At 40.0% G+C, this 16,785-nt stretch overlaps 1 long non-coding RNA gene across 3 annotated transcripts; it reads left to right on the forward strand.

The window, feature by feature from the left end:
- Positions 1-380: 380 nt before the first annotated feature.
- On the forward strand, positions 381-16,304 carry LOC128417881 (uncharacterized). 3 transcript variants are annotated; one of them, XR_008331586.1, is made up of 3 exons: positions 381-733; positions 9,398-10,158; positions 16,047-16,304. It is a non-coding gene; the product is annotated as an uncharacterized LOC128417881 (long non-coding RNA). The 3 variants fall into 3 exon arrangements; XR_008331585.1 differs by having other exon boundaries at positions 9,398-9,585; XR_008331587.1 differs by lacking the exon at positions 16,047-16,304 and having other exon boundaries at positions 9,398-9,585; positions 9,934-10,714.
- The last annotated feature ends 481 nt before the right edge of the window (positions 16,305-16,785 follow it).

Here is a 16,785-nt window from a genome sequence, read left to right on the forward strand (position 1 = left end):
GAATGGATAGGTTTGATCTTCTTGCAGTCCATGGGACTCTCAAGAGTCTCCTCCAGCACCATAATTCAAAAACATCAATTCTCCGGCGATCAGCCTTCTTTATGGTCCAACTTTCACTTCCATACATCACTGCTGGGAAAACCATAGCTTTTACTATACAGACCTTTGTTGGCAAGGTGATGTCTCTACTTTTTAAGATGCTGTCTAGGTTTGTCATTGCTTTGCTTTGAAGAAGCAGGTGTCTTTTAATTTTGTGACTGCTTTCACCATCGGCAGTGATCATGGAACTCACTTGCTATACTTATTTTGTTCTGTCTCCATAGGCAAGACCCTTTTGTTGTCTTGACAACTGCCCCTACCAACAAAACTACTAAGCAGTGCACTGCACTAAGCTAGAACCCAAACATTGTGACATAGGAGGCAGGTTTCCTTAGCAATGAACAAGAGGATCCTGCTTCCTATGTCACAGTGTTTAGGTTCTGGTTTCTATAGGGACAGAAATGTATAAAGTATGCTCCACAGACCTTCAGGCTCAGATGGAGTTAGCGGGAGCTTGAGGCTGGACATAAGAGAGGTATTGCTGGGTTCTCTTTGTCCTTCAGAAATGGAAGGAGACCCTGGTCACACTCAAGTATGAGGAAGAAGATAAGGGCCTCGGTTCGGCAGGGCACCAAGTATATTTAAATAAATTGATGACTGAGGAAGCTAAACTGGCCGAGAGGTGATGGGAAAGGTAGGAGACTTGTTAGGGGAGGAAGGAAGAATTGATTATACAAAGCTGCTGGGGGTGAGGGATTAATAAGCAAGGAATGATGGAACTTATTCGCGACTGGACTTAATTGTCAGGGGTGCTTTTACCTTTACCTTTAATGATAGAGGCAGAAAAAACAGTACTGAATCAAGGGAAGTTGGATATTTTGGCATTTGAAGAACTGGGATGCTGTTAAACCCGAACATGTGTGAATTGATTGCTGAAACTGCAGCAGGGAAGGGTGATTTACTTGTTAATGACGGCACAGGAAAACTTCCCTCCTTATTTCAGTCAGATGAAGGATTTAAGAAGCATTCAAAGGAAATGCCCAGCCTGTTACTCTGACACCATTTGACACATGTAGGAGGGTTTAAAGTTTCCATGTTTAAATAAGGCAAGTCTTTATGTTTCCTCTTGGGTGCAATTTAGGGAAGTTTACTTAACTGCCATCCTCCTCCTTTAACTGTCAGCTCTCAGGATTCTTTCACTCCCCCTCCCATACTGGGCACCAGTTTCTTGAATTCTCCAGATTCTAGAATGTAAGAATAGGAAAGTCCACTCCAGTGGATAACTAAGGCTTGTGTCTTGGCAGTCCAGCTCAGCTGTCCATAGAAGGCAGAGTCTACCATCAATGGGAGATTAAATGGATACTATGAATAGACAAATCTGTTGATTTCAGTTTTTCATCTTTCCATGCTTAAGTTCACCACATTTTTGCATCAGTTTGAGTTTTGTCTTGCTTTGCTTCTCAAATCCTCACAAAATTTTGCCAGCATTTTAGAGCATATTTTGCTAATATGGGTGTGGTGTTTGCCCTCCTAGTTAGGTCATAAGGAAAGGGTTAAATGAGTGTGAAGTGATTGGCCAGTGGGAACCCAAGGGGAGGAGTAGAGTTAGAGTTGGTGTTGTTTGGAAGTCAGTTGAGAGTTGGGAGTTGGAGAAGGGGGGATAAGTCTGTGAGTTGGTTGAGTTGTGTTGTGAGAGAGTGAGAGAAACTGATAGGAGGAGTCAGATATATAGTTGAGATAATCAGTTTGAAGTTGTTAGGAACGCATAGGTCAGTGAAGAATCTAAAATTAAGAAACTGCCAAGATATATTAACTGAAACCATAAACTTGTTCATGCTTATAATAAACTTGATTGTTTGTTAATGTTAACAACTGTCTGGACTCCGTGTGTACCCGAGAGAAACGGGTTGGTGGCAGCGGGAAAGCAATCACAGTGGTGGCACAGGGATCAATAGACCGTCAAACGTCCGGGGACCCTGTGTGATCGCCACAATGGGTTAGAGTAAAAATCTGCAAATTCTGAGGTTTTTTCTTTGGAGGAGAATGTTATGCTGCCGTCTTTTTTGGTGATACAATGTTTTCTCTCTTTTTTTAGTGATTCCCCTCCCACACACACACATGTTTGCTAACAGTCTGGAGTTTTTCCCTCCATACTCATAGAAGCATTGTTTAGAGTATAGAATGTTGATCATTGTTTTGCTGATTTCTAGGGAATCTAGTTCCCTCCTTTTTTGTTCTATAAGTTTAAGAAGTTTTTTAAGCTCCTGTTTGTAGCATGATGAGAGGGCCGTGGTCTTGTTCTATTTTGCTAATTTTTGAGGATTGTTTTTTAAGGGATTTTCTCTCTTTTGTTCAAGCTCCATTGATGACTGCTTTCATTGCATCCCATAGGAGGGGAGTTGTTATAGTGTATGTTTTGCTAATATATACATTTTTTTGCCTAATATGCAGATTTTTGCAAGCCGTTTCCTCTAATACAATGCATTTCTGCATGTTATTTTCACTATTGCAATATGCTTTGGTTAGCATACTGTTTTGAGCCGACCTCCCGCAAAAACAAAAATTTAACCTTTTGCTGTTAGGCAGAGATCAGAAGAAGACCTGGATGGTCACCAGATTCTGTGTACAAATCTGTAGGCGCAGACCATCGCCCAACTCAAAATAGTCCGGCATGAAAATCCCCAAACTTGGTTCCATGGGTGACTCTGAGCAAACTCCCTGGGATAGTTTATTGTTGCACATTGTTTCTAAATTTATTGTTGTACATTGTTTTAATTGTCTGTTTTAACCATATTTGCACATCAGTCTCTAATGCTGTGCCTGTCATCTATTTCAGAGGCTTCTACTCTGCAGCCTCTTATAGTTGTTTTAACTGCGAGTCTTTTAGTTCTTACGCTCTTACAGTTGTTTTAACTGCATGTTTTTATTTGTTTTTTTAGTTCTTATCTGTTTTAAATATCAGTTTTTATCCATCCATTATCCGTGTTTAATCTTGTATTTTATTCAGATGTTTTACCCTATGCTTGTTTCTTTGTCCTTATTTGCTCCAACATTTATTAGTTAAAAAAAAAAAAATCCTAACTGCTATTTTATTTATATGTTGTTGATTTTTATCCTGGTCTGTGACCGTAATAAAGTTCATTCATTCATTCATACTGTTTTGAGAAGTGTGACTTGGGTAGGGTCACATTTGGCAGTAGTGGTTAGAATGCTGAAAAAAGACCTGGGTTCAAATTCCCACTTGGCCATGAAGCTCTCTGGGTGACCTTCTGTTAGTCGCTCTCAGCCTAACCTACCTCACATAGTTGTTTTGAGGATGAAATGGAGTGGATGAGAACTATGTTTGCCATTTTCACCTTCCTGAAGGCAAAGCATGATAGAAATGATTTAAATAAATAAGTAAATATGAAGCAAACCAATTTTTTTCCTCCATCCCAAACATGCAGGCCATAGAAAGTGCTAGGAATTAATCAGCTGTGTACTGCATTTTTATTCAGTTTGTTGTTGTTGTTGTTGTTGTTGTTGTTGTTTAGTTGTTTAGTTGTGTCCGACTCTTCATGACACCATGGACCAGAGAACACCAGGCACTCCTGTCTTCCACTGCCTCCCACAGTTCAGTTTGTTACAAAACAACAAAAGCTTTTCTAGAGGGGGTACAAAAAGGATAAGAGCTGCAGAGGTCTTACCTAGATTATGGATGAAAGCAAAAGAAAGTAAAATGTAGGAGGAAAAAATAAAGCAGGGGGGGAAAATAAAGATGTTTTAGGAAAGCACTGAAATGTAAAAACACAAGAGAGTTGAATGTCACATTCCAAAGCATTTCTATGATAGGGCGCTGATCAGCAAAAGGTAAGTAGATGTGCAATTCAGAAGGCAATTTAGGCTGAACAAGAAGACTGGTGTCTGTAGATTAAAAGATGCAACGAGGAACATACAGAGAAAGAGGAGAAGATCGATATGAAAGAATAAGACAGTGGGGGCACTTGCAATTAAGGGCATAAAGTTTCAGGTTAATAGAAGATGTGTTAGAATTCCTCATATGATCAGCAAAAGGTGCCAAGCCAGCAAGATAATTTGGAACGGGGCAAAGAGATAGAAAGTAGAAACTGGAAAGCCAACAAAAATAATCTTAGAATAATCAGTGCAGAAAATAATAGGAGAAGGAACTAAAGAATTGATACTGACCATAGAAAGGAAAAAGCAGACTTTGGGTATGTTGACTGAAAATGAGAAGAATTGGCAAGAGCCAGGCTATAGGGAGAAAATGAAAGAGAAAAATCAAAAAGAATTCCAAGATTTATTGCTGGGAGAACAGAAAGCAACCACATTGTCGAGAACAAGAGAAAGTGATTTTGCAAAAGGAATGAAAAGCAGTAGGAAAGACTGAAAGCTAGCAGTATTAAGTCTGAAAAAAAATATAAAGGGCATTCGTCCAATGAGTTTAGAGAAATCAGCAGGTATTTGGGCAAGTTATGAGAGGGAAACATCAGTAGAATAGTACTTCATTGGCTCAGCAGTGGGGTGAAGATCAAATGCACTTATTGTGGGACCAAGTGTAAGATGTTTTAATACTGATCACTGAGGAACTCCTGTACAAAGGAGAAAGATGAAGAAAGGGATCTACAGAAAGATTTCTTAAAGGAGAGATATGATTGAAACCATGGCAGAACAGTACCTGAAAAAGCAAGGGAATCATGAAAAGAAAGGAAGAGCATCAAAGACCCAAGAACACTTCAGAAAAAGAAGTGTGAGAACCAAATCAGAAAAGACCAATAAGATAACAGGGAGAGAAGAAAGTATAAAATATTGGTAGAAAAGAATCTGGCCAAGAACTTTAGAAAGAAAGTGAAGGAGTGGGATGAGATGCTGGATGAGAGAAGGTCAAAGGATCAGAAGACTTTTAAAAAGGGGTGGAATTGCATAACATAGGCAGACTTAAAAGAAGGGTAGAAAAACAGAACAATTGTTGACATGAAATAAAGAAAGAATAATTCATGGGGCAATGCATATATTTTTTAAAGGACAGGGATGAAGCTATCCCACTCAGCAGAAACTTTCAGAAAAGAATTTTCTGATACACTTTCTAAGAATTTAGTTTTTGAGTTCAGTTCCCACCAACTGTTGAAGTTTACCCCTCACACACACACAAATAAAATGGTGAACTTCAGTTGTACTGATGTTTCCGTCCCAATATAATTATTGAAGGAAGTCATGGGTTATGCTTCTTTGGTGGAGAAGGTGAAATGCTGCTACAGGTCATCTCCGAAATTCTCCTCTGAATTTTTTTAATTCACTTGATGATGAATGGAACTCTATTGTTAGTTTGTGTTTTTGGATGAGGGAAGCAATAGACTAAAGGATGGCGAGTGAAAGGAGCTTCCTTCAACAAAAAGAAATCTATCTTGAAAAATATATAGTAAACAGTTGTGTCTGAAAACAAATAGGTGGTAAAACAGAGAAGGTCATATCACTGAATATTCTTTTCAATTCTTGGAAATTCTCCAACAATTCAGGAGGAGCTTGGTGAAATACGATTTGTTTGTTTTTTTAAAGTCAGAAAATCATTTTCTGAGGCATTTTGGCTCATTCTAATTCACAAATATTCACTGTACATAAACAATGCCTGTAAAGACCTTTTATTTTTCTATGCATACACAAAACCACTTATAACAGATTGGTGATCCTGTAACTCCCATTACCTACCTGGATATGTTCAGTATCAGTCTGGTTAAGCTGGCGTTTCCTACCCTTACACTGTCAGCTGATAAAACCTGCATTCATATAAATTAATGTTTTATACCATACTGTATGTTGCCTATGGGCTCTTTACATGAGGCAACTGGGGGGGGGGTGGCATAAACAAACAGAAAAAATACACAGTGGTCATTCCCCCCCCCTCAGGATTGGGTGGATGCAGAATCCGATTTACTTCCCCAAAACTAAAAGCCATCATTTTCCACCATCTATTTCCATTTAGAAATGTTGCTCAAAGCACTGACATTTATAAAGCATGTCTCATTTCCCCTGCAACAGCAGATGCTTGATGAATTGCCTAATGATTTGGCCACATGCATTCTTTAACAACGCTAAATAAATTGCACAGTAACATAACCTTGATAGCTCAAGCATAGTGGCTTAAAAATGATCAGCTGTGTACAGTCTGGAAGCTTTGCAAAATGAGATTCCATGAACATAAGATCATATTTCACAGCTGTTAGACCATCTACTGAATGGCTTATAGAGTTTCATAATTAAAACAGTGTTAAAAGATGCTAAATAGTTAGGAACCAGTTCCCTATTTGGTAGCTTGCAAAAGTGCTTTCTATGAAGACAGGATTCAGCAGCAGACCTGAAATTTCAGCAGGATCCTGTGCAATGCCAAAATTTGGCAACCCTGCCTCTCATCTTCCATTCTACATCATAGTTATGGCGCTCCCCTAAATCTGCTTCTGCAAGATTAAACAAAACAATTGTCTGCAACTATGAAGTACTCATGAGTTACTTTCTCTATTGCATCCCATAACAAATATTTATCACAAGAAGTTACACCACTGAGAAACATAGCTGACTTGATCTTCTGCACAGCTTCTATAAGACTTTATCCTCTTTTTCATACAACTGACAAACAATTACTTTATGGTGAAGGTTGGCTTGTTGCCTATAGACACTAAATAATATGTGAGTTATAGCTAAATGAATTTTCTGCATCAGTAGGAATCGGTTAATGTCCTCTAAAGCATGGACTTTTTAGCTTCCAAAAAGCCACAATTGCTTTAAGATTGTAGTATGATGCACACATGCTTGAGAACATGCTCTGTTGAACCTAATGGGACTTATTTCTGAGTAAATATGAATAGTATTGGGTTGTAAGATACTAACTGCATGATCCTACTCAGAAATAAGCCCCCTGCCTTTGTGGGAGTTATTTGCAGGTAAGGATGTATAGGATTACAGATTAACATTGGTTTATAATCAGCTTCAACTTTCATAGGGAAAACACACCCTGAAACCGGACTGAAAAATTATGCAGCTCATTACTCGCGTATAGTGATCCATCAGTGGCTATGTAGATTTCCTGGTTTTGCTCCTCAAATAAGAAAGCAAAAATGGGCATTGTTTAAAAATTGACCATGGCAGAGTGCCTAGAGTCAAAAACAAAGGCTCTGGTGCCTTTGATATTTGTTTATACCAGGAAACTTCAGAAGCTGCTTCTTTCATGGCAAATCGTATCTGCTTAAATTCCTTCTTCTTTACAAAGGTGCATCATCCCTGTCCTCTTCAGCATCTGGCATCTCGTAATTTGAGCGCATGCATAGTCTAAGGTAGGGTTAGTCAATAGGTGCCCTCAAGAAGTTGTGAATGACAACTGCTGTCAACCCTGGCCATTCCAATGCTGGTTGGAGCTGATGGGAGTTGGAGTCCACAACATCTACAAGGCACCACATTGGCTACCTTCTGATCTAAGGACATTGCAACACTGTAGATCAAAAGTTGTTTAATAGCCAGTCCCCGCTACTCAGGGAAATCTGGCTCTCTGTAGGGATTATTTGGACTTTGTGGACCACAAGCCCTGGGATAGCTAAATGACAACTAAATGTTGGAAACAATGGTCAGTTCATGATAGGGCTGGACACATCTGTCATATTCGATTTCTCTCTCCCCCCCCCAATCTTCAGCTCAAGTCTCCACATCTCTGCATCAGTTTGTTTTATTTGTTTTTAAGTAAAAAGTGTCACCAGCATTTTTGTGAAAATTTCTCCCGATGTACATATTTTGTATGCAATTTTGCCTCATGTATGCTTTTTTGAAAGCCGTTTCCCTAATAAAATGGATTTTATGTTATTTTCCCTAATATATGCATTTTTGTACATATTGCAAAAATCTGCAGCCCAAATTGTGTTTTAGTTTGCATATTGTTTTGGGAAGTGTGAATTGGATTATTGTTGTTTGTTGTTTAGTCGTTAAGTCATGTCCGACTCTTCGTGACCCCATGGACCAGAGTACACCAGGCACTCCTGTCTTCCACTGCCTCCCGCAGTTGGGTCAAACTCATGCTGGTAGCTTCGAGAACACCGTCCAACCATCTCGTCCTCTGTCGTCCCCTTCTCCTTGTGCCCTCCATCTTTCCCAACATCAGGGTCTTTTCCAGGGAGACTTCTCTTCTCATGAGGTGGCCAAAGTATTGGAGCCTCAGCTTCAGGATCTGTCCTTCCAGGGGGCACTCAGGGCTGATTTCTTTTAGAATGGATAGGTTTGATCTTCTTACAGTCCATGGGACTCTCAAGAGTCTCTTCCAGCACCATAATTCAAAAGCACCAATTCTTTGTCGATCAGCCTTCTTTATGGTTCAGCTCTCACTTCCATACCTCACTACTGGAAAAACCATAGCTTTAACTATATGGACCTTTGTCGACAAGGTGGTGTCTCTGCTTTTTAAGATGCTGTCTAGGTTTGTCATTTCTTTTCTCCCAAGAAGCAGGTGTCTTTTAATTTTGTGACTGCTGTCACCATCTGCAGTGATCATGGAGCCCAAAAAAGTAAAATCTCTCACTGCCTCCATTTCTTCCCCTTCTATTTGCCAGGAGGTGAATTGGGTAGGTTCACATTAAAATCCAAACCAAACAAAATTTCATCCCATGATGGTTAGCATGTGTGAATACGTTATTACAAAGCAATCATCACCATCCATTGTCTTTTGTATCCACTCAAAACACAATGCTTTTCAACAGAGGTGATTATTACAATTATTCCTATTCAGCTGTGAATCGTCCTGTGTTTAAAGATCAAATGATAAGATGATTTCTGCTAGGAACTGGGTTTGATCTAACAGCTGAAACTGCCTTGCTTAAACCCATTGTTTAGAAAAACGTATTGAAAAATAAATGAACACAATGCTTTAGTTGAACTGTATCTGGCCACTATGGAATAGATAATTTTCAAAATTAGCAAAGTGGCAGATCAGCCATCATATACAGCAGGGATGACAAATGCACATTAGAAAGTTCAACTTAAAGTATCCTGCAGCATAATTAATGGAGAATGTGTTTGGTGAAGAGTATTTTAAAAAGAGAATTATGTGAATGGTGTCCTTCAACTTAAGCTATTGTATCAGTGACCTTGCTTTTAACATTTGCTGCAGAAAGCCATTAACATGAATTAATGGAAGTTCCAATGTCATTCAAAAACACTCTTCACCCCATTCCCAGAAAGGAAAGTACAGGAAGTCTTTAGGGGTGACTATGGGGTAACATTAAAAAAGAAAGAAATGTGAGATTTACTTCATTAATTCTTTTTCTACTTTTTTTTTGCTCCTGAACTGGCATCACTGGACTCTTGAACTTGTATTTGATCATAGAAGAAGCTCAGATAAGTATTCATATATACAGGAGCTAAGATAATGGAGTGCTAAATGTTGCAGGACTCTAAAACACAGAAACCAATTTAACTGTTTTAGAATCACGGCTTTTCCATGTGCTGCTGTTTTTTCTTTGCTATGCTGAGAACAAATTTTGGACAGTTTCCCACACTATCTCATTGATCTGCAAGGTAGGGATATTCCTGGGGAGTTATAGAAATGTTACTGCAGTAGTATTATGTACAAGCAATCCTTTAAAAAATAAAATACACTTTCATTACCAGAACTGCAGTGGAGAAGAGGGCAGGCTTTTGACCATATAATTCTAAATTCAACTAAAACCCCCTGTGATTTGGCAAAGTAATTTTAGGCCCTTTGTTTAATAGTTTTATGGGATTTAAACAAGAACGAGGGTAACACTGTATACAACAGTGTTGTTTTACATAGAATGTAACTGATCTGTAGAAAAGTATGAGCTGAAAGAAGAGACAATGCATTAACTTTTCTAACACAAGAAAATCTTTAATATTTTTTTCAAGAAAACAACAATAAATGGCAATACTTTAGGGGAAGTTTAGAATGCCAACTAGGAGTTAAGCAACAGAGTTACTAAGCAGTGAGCTGAAGAGAGGACAACAACATGTAAACTAAGGAAGAAGCAGGATCAGAAAATGCTGCTGTCGGTTTTGAAGGCAAAGCTGTGCCTATGGGAGAAGCCAGAACCTCTTGGAATTTAATGCTGGAAATCCCTCCATTGGATTCAGGTTGTACATATCTGTAAATAAGCCACATATCATAAAGACACCACAGACTCTGCTGTACCTCATTGTCCAAAAGGGAATACAGTCCTTGGTAAACATGCCTTGTACCCTTGGAATCTCATGCCACATGGAGATTGAGGTGGCGTGTAGCAATGTAAATAGTTTCTAGGGGAATGGCCTGGGACTCCTACTTTGACTAGTAGGGCAATCTTTATGAACTGCGGGGGGAAGTACTTCCTTTTCCCCAAGCTGAAAACTGCCACATTGAAACAGCCCATCAGAATGTTGCCATTTGGGCATGGGCATAACAGAACAGAACGTTGAAGTTTTTTCTCCATTGACAGTACATAGGAAGCTACCTTACATGCATACTATCCCTTGCTTTTTCCTGTAGGACTAATTGCAGTCGTTTACAGTCATCAACAGGTTTCCCGTACCCACTGAGTCAATCACCCATCTCCTACTACCCTTCTGAGAAAAGCCCCACCCCACCCTCCCACTATATACAAGGGTCTGTATCAGTGTATTTGAAGAAGTGTGCATGCACAAGAAAGCTTATACCAAGAACAAATTGTATTGAACTTTATTACGGCCATTGGCCCATCACACGACAGTTTCCCATACCAACATAATGTACTTAAACCTCCAAATTTAAAACCGCCAAAACTTACAAAAAACAGACAAGAACCAAAGCAAAACAAAAACAAAAGACCAACATCCTACATTACAATAAATTTGTAACATAAACATCGCCCTCTACTCATAAATTAGTAGAAGACATCAATGGTGTTATCACCTAATTACATCCTAAAACATAGATCATAGTTTAGAGGGATTATCCGAGCCACACAGGAGTCCGTTTCTCTTTTTTAGGGATAGAACGCTGATCAAGAATCTGGCAACCATGAGTGATCTTAGGGGGTCATCATCATTTAATAGATATCTCAGTTTGGCTTCATTCGTATCATCGGCAATTACCTTTAGATATTGAGCAAGAAACTTGCTCCTGGCCGATGAGTGAAATGCACAATCAAAAATTATGTGATGCAACGATTCCGGTGCCCCACAATTACAATCACATAAGAGCGATATCTGTCCATTGGAGAATCTATTTCTCAGCACGTTCGATGGGAAGGTGTTGAATCTTGCCTTTACAAAGGCATATCTATGAGCCGAAGAAGTTAAGGAATTCAAATAGTTTGGGAGTCTTAAGAGGGGTAATAAACCAAGGTTTAGAGGTGAGCAGGTACCATTGCCCAAGACCATTTTCTGCTGCAAGTCCATCTCCTCTAGTTTACAGGTTACTGTTCTTTTAGCTGGAACTATATCCTGCTCTAGTAATTTGGATGGGGAGATTCCCATTGCTGTAATTTTCAGTTGTAAATTTTTTACCCATGGGCTCTGGAAATCATCTCTCCACATGCATTGTATCAAGTACAAGTTTGGGAGATTGTGCCATAGAGATAACCAGTGACAAAGTATGTGCTTCCACAGAGCGTTTTCCAGGGATACAATATTAAGTTCCATGCGTAGCGCTGTATTACTTACACAGTTGGGCAGTTTCAATATCCCTCTTAAAAACTGATTTTGAATAACCTCTAGGTGGGATAAGTTGACAAAAGTCCCCCAAATTGAGATGGCATAAGCAATTGTCGGGATCACCTTGGCCTTGAAGACTTTCAGCGCTGATGGGATATGAAGGGCCCCATCGGTGAAGAAAAATCGCAAGATCGCCAAGGAGATAGCTTTGGCTCTATTTGTAACATAGGCTACATGGGCCTTCCATCTAAGGTTATGTTGTAACCAAACTCCCAAGTATTGGAATCTATAGACTTGTTCGTTGACTCTCCCATCAATTCTCCAATTATGGAGTTTCCGGCTCTTTGAGAAAATTAGAATTTTAGATTTCTCATAATTAATTGTAAGGGAATTTGCGTTACAATATGATCCAAAAATTTTTAAGGCCCTCATAAGACCTACTCTAGAAAAAGAAAGGATGACTGCGTCATCCGCATATAGTAACAAAGGGCAGCGATAAAGTGCTAGGCGGGGTGCATGAATCCTTTCTTGAGCCTCTATTAGGGGAGTCCTCATGTCGCTTATGAACAAATTAAACAGGAATGGAGCCAATATACAACCCTGTCGGACACCTCTGTTAATGGGAATTGAATTGGTGAGATCGCCCTCCGGGGTGAGTCTCACTCTAGCTGCTGAGTTCTCATGGAGTTTGATTATTAGCCAGAGAAGCCTTCTGTCGATGCCCCAGCGGGTGAGTTTTTCCCAGAGGATGCTCCTGGAGATACTATCGAATGCTGCCTTTAGGTCAATGAATGCCACACAGAGTTGGCCACCCTTTGGGGTGGAATATTTCCAGGCAAGATGCTGTAAAATTAGAATATGATTTATTGTTGACTGTTTTGGGCGGAATCCAGCTTGTTCGGGCCCAATTAATTTTTTTCTCTTCGGCCCATTGAATAAGTCTGTTCAACAGGAAGCGGGCATACAGTTTCCCCACTATTGAGAGCAGACTGATATTTCTGTAATTCCCCGGGTCATCTGGTGAGCCCTTTTTGTGGATTGGAACGATAACAGCGTCCTTCCATACTTCCGGGATCATTCCAGAGTTGTTAACGGCATCGAAGATGGTTGCCAGGGCTTTGGCCCACCAGTCCGCGTGGTATTTTATAGCTTCAGCCGGGATCAGGTCTGGTCCAGGCGCTTTCCCTGTTTTAAGTTTAACGATCAAGTCATGGATGTCTTCTGGATCGGTGGGGGGCCAGAGGGGAAGCTGATCTTGAGATTCATCTCTTGTGTTAAAAATACAGTCAGTTGTGGCAAAGTAGTTTTTAAAGTAAGATTCCCAAACCGGGGCAGGAATAATAGTTAAAGGGTATCTTTTAGTTCTTTTATTTACCAGGAGCCAAAATTGTCTGGAGTTCCGTGATGATGAGGCTTCTATGATTGCCCGCCATTGATTCACTTGCCATTCCTGTCTGGCTCCCTTTTGAATTTGCTTGTAGGCCGATTTTGCTTGGAAATATTCTTTTGGCAGGACCGTTGCCCCGGAGGCTTTATACTCTTTGTATATGTTACCAAGAAGTTGTCTAGCCTGTTTACAAGCACTATTGAACCACAGTGCACCTATCTTCCTTTGTGTTCGATTTATTTTATGCGTCGGGACAGAGAAAAAAGACGTTAGATCTTCCGACAGGTTCGAGAATAGTCTTAGAGTTTGATCATGATCATAATAATCCTCGATTAAGCCTGAGTATGCTTGTTTTAGTCGTTGTTGGAAATATGCTGAGTATTTTTGGGCCTGTAGTTCGGACCATTTTATACTTTTGATTTGCAATGCTGAGTTCGTAATCAAATGTGTTGGGTGTCTATCTCCATCTGGGGTCCAGTCTATAGTCATTGTGGCGACCAATGGCAGGTGGTCGCTCAGTTGAATATTTTCAACTTTAAAGTGGGAAAATTTGGGGAATATATCATGAGATACTAACATATAATCCAGGACACTGTTTGCAGAGGAGCTTATGTGTGTAAACTCACCCGGTACGTTACCAAGAACAAACTTAGTTGATCTCTAAGGTGCTACTGGACAATTTTATTTTTTTTAATTTACTCCCAAATTATCCTCAATTGACTGCATGGCTGGCATCTGCTACCATGGGATTGGCAGTTGGCCATGGCGGCTGCGCCGGAAGTCAAACCTGGAATATTCTTTATGCTCTGCATGTGCTCTCCTCTGCCTTCCATGCAAAACATATATTGGATGGTTTAAGCCAGCCTTCTCCAAACGGATGACCTCCTAATGTTTGGGACTACAACTCCTATGAGTCCTAGCCATCATGGTGAATGGTCAGGGAGAGTAGGAGTTGTGGTTCAAGGCATTTGGTAGGTACCAGATGAGGGAAGGCTGGTCTATTTAAGAAAAGACGCAAATTTATGTATTAAACGTGAATAGTACTTTTTGAGCACCCTCAATCTGACCTTCACGGCTACATGCAGTGCCAATGCCACATCACAGTTTGTATATTCCTTGGTACGCTATGTATAAAGCTCTTGTTTGCTGCTGCAGCAAATTTTCATAGTGTAGGGGAACTTTGTATCTTAAGCCTAGCAAATGTCTATATATTTTGAGTCCATTATATGACTGGAGGATCCCCATAGAAAAAGAAATTACTTATCAAGGATATGATGCATGAAGAATGAGATTTGCCGATCAGTAAAATGTAAGCATTAAAACAGCACAAGAAAAGCCAGTGTGATTAAGCCAAACTGTAAAGAGACTAAGAAAAAAAGATCATTAGTGGCATGAAGAATTTAGTAAATAGGATGATGGGACAGATTTTGTGAAGGAGCTGAAGCCAGCAAAATAGAATAATTAGAAACACTACTACAAATGAGTGTTAAAATGGTAAGCATCTTAGCAATAATTGCTTCAAGAGGATGCTGAATATGGGTTGTGTGCATAGAGTGCTTTCCTTTTAGAACTGAGGAGATAAATTAGAACTCAAAGAACACTTGGTGTACACTTCTCCCCCTGTCACTTGGATCTTATGGAGTGCTTCAGTTCTTATGATCTGCATTTTGTAGATTTTATGCTCCAAAGCAATGCATTCTGATTATTCTTGAGATGTCTACATTAATTCTACTGCTGACAATATGCAAAATAAAGCTTAGGAAATGACAATACAAATGTGCAACAGTGTTGCATATTCTTTCCTCATCAAATCTGCTTCAGGTTTTGATGCCCTGAAGCAGAAGAGTGTTCTCTGCCTGCCTGCTTCTGTAACTATCTGGACCTTTCAGAAAATCAGGTTTGCTATTTATTCCAGTTTAATGCTAAAGAGGCAGGAGAAAACCCTTTAGGCCCATGCTTTCTAGGCATGAGACAAACAGAAGTATGGACAATCCCTGTTAGACTATTGATCTGTTGAAGTAAGAGTAGGGAAATCACAACTAAGAAGCTCAAATCATGTATAAAAAAACCCAACACCCTTTTTTGGAAATTAATGCCCCGGCTTTAACATTCAAAAGCTTTACTTGCATAATATTTACAGTCCCATGCTTCTCTCAGCATGGGCTTACAGTCTCTTCCAAACAAATGTATTTTCCTCCCTTTCCAGAGCTCAGCACTTTCAGCCTTCTGTATCTCAGGCCATGCCTTGGAACTCCTATGAGAGATTTCCACCTTTACCTTCTCCTGCAGCTTTGCTCTCTTTCTTTCAAGCAGAGAAGAAGCCCTCCAACACTCTATTCAACATTAGCAGTGTTCACAGTGGATTCCAAAATAGAGTCACATTGCTTCACATAAAATGGAGTCTCTCCTTCTCTAGATAGGTGAAGGTAAAGATAAAGGACCCCTATATGGTTAAGTCCAGTCAAAGGCAACTATGGGGTTGCGGCACTCATCTCACTTTCAGGCCAAGGGAGCAGGCATTTGTCCACAGACAGCTTTCTGGTTCATGTGGCCAGCATGACTAAACTGCTTCTAAACTGCAATGGAACACCATGACAGAAGCCAGAGCGCATGGAAACGCCGTTTACCTTCCTCATGCAGCAGTACCTATTTATCTGCTTTCGAACTGCTAGGTTGGCAGAAGCTGTGACAGAGCAATGGGATCTCACCCCATTTTGTGGATTCGAACTGCCAACCTTCTGATCAGTAAGTGCAGGAGGGTTAGTGGTTTAGATCACAGTGCCACCCGCGTCCCTCTTAAAACTAAAGCACTAATGTGTCTTTATAAGTATACTTCTCGCTTAGCTTCATGTGCCTGTCTTACATTCAGAGGTTAGTCTTTGGCATAAGACTCCCTGTTTCCCTAACATCCTATATGTTGGCTTTAATTAATGTTGTTATTTGTTCCTGCTCTTTTGCTGTTCAGGTCCCTCACCCAAGCCCTGAACTTATGACCCTGCATTACAATGACCATCTTGAAGAAATCAGCTCTGATTCAAGATGCTCTGCTGTTAACTGTGTGGGCTACTCCCTGCAAATAAGGACATGACCTCTCCATGTTGGAGTTTGATCTCTGTGGTAGGATGGAGGTAGAGGGTGTATGTGTGCTTGCTGGAGAAAAACATGTTCCAAAGTGTCTAGGCCAGAAAAAAAACTCAGCGAGGAATAAAACAAGCTTCAGGGAGCTGAATTTTCTTTTAAAGTAAAAACACAATGAACATGAGATTGTCTATTAGAGGAAACAGTCCCTTGCGGACCAGGTCTTTTAATGAACTCAGATATCACTCAGTGTGGTTCATGTCAACTGAAAAAAGTGAGCTTTATTGATTTTCTTGAGAGCAAATGTCCTTTTGTATCTTAGCAGACTGCTTGTCTCCATTGGAGACAGTAAAATGCCTTTTATGAATATATAGAGAATTTATTTGCTTTGGCTGTAGCCCGATCCTGCAAGACTGTTTGGTAGTCCCTTAACTATGGCTTTCCTATGGACCTTCCCTCCTGTAATGTTGGGGAAACAGTTTAAACACATGGTTAGGCCTTGGTTGCAACCTAAGCCCTTAGTGTCCCCAACGCAGGGCAGACTCAAAAGTCATTGGAAGCTCAAGATGAAAGTGCCAGTATTTTCATTCTCCCATTGCTGATGTAACATGATATCCATGTTTACT

The sequence above is a fragment of the Podarcis raffonei genome, chromosome 7 (genome assembly GCF_027172205.1).
Source record: "Podarcis raffonei isolate rPodRaf1 chromosome 7, rPodRaf1.pri, whole genome shotgun sequence".
Classification (NCBI taxonomy): domain Eukaryota; kingdom Metazoa; phylum Chordata; class Lepidosauria; order Squamata; family Lacertidae; genus Podarcis; species Podarcis raffonei.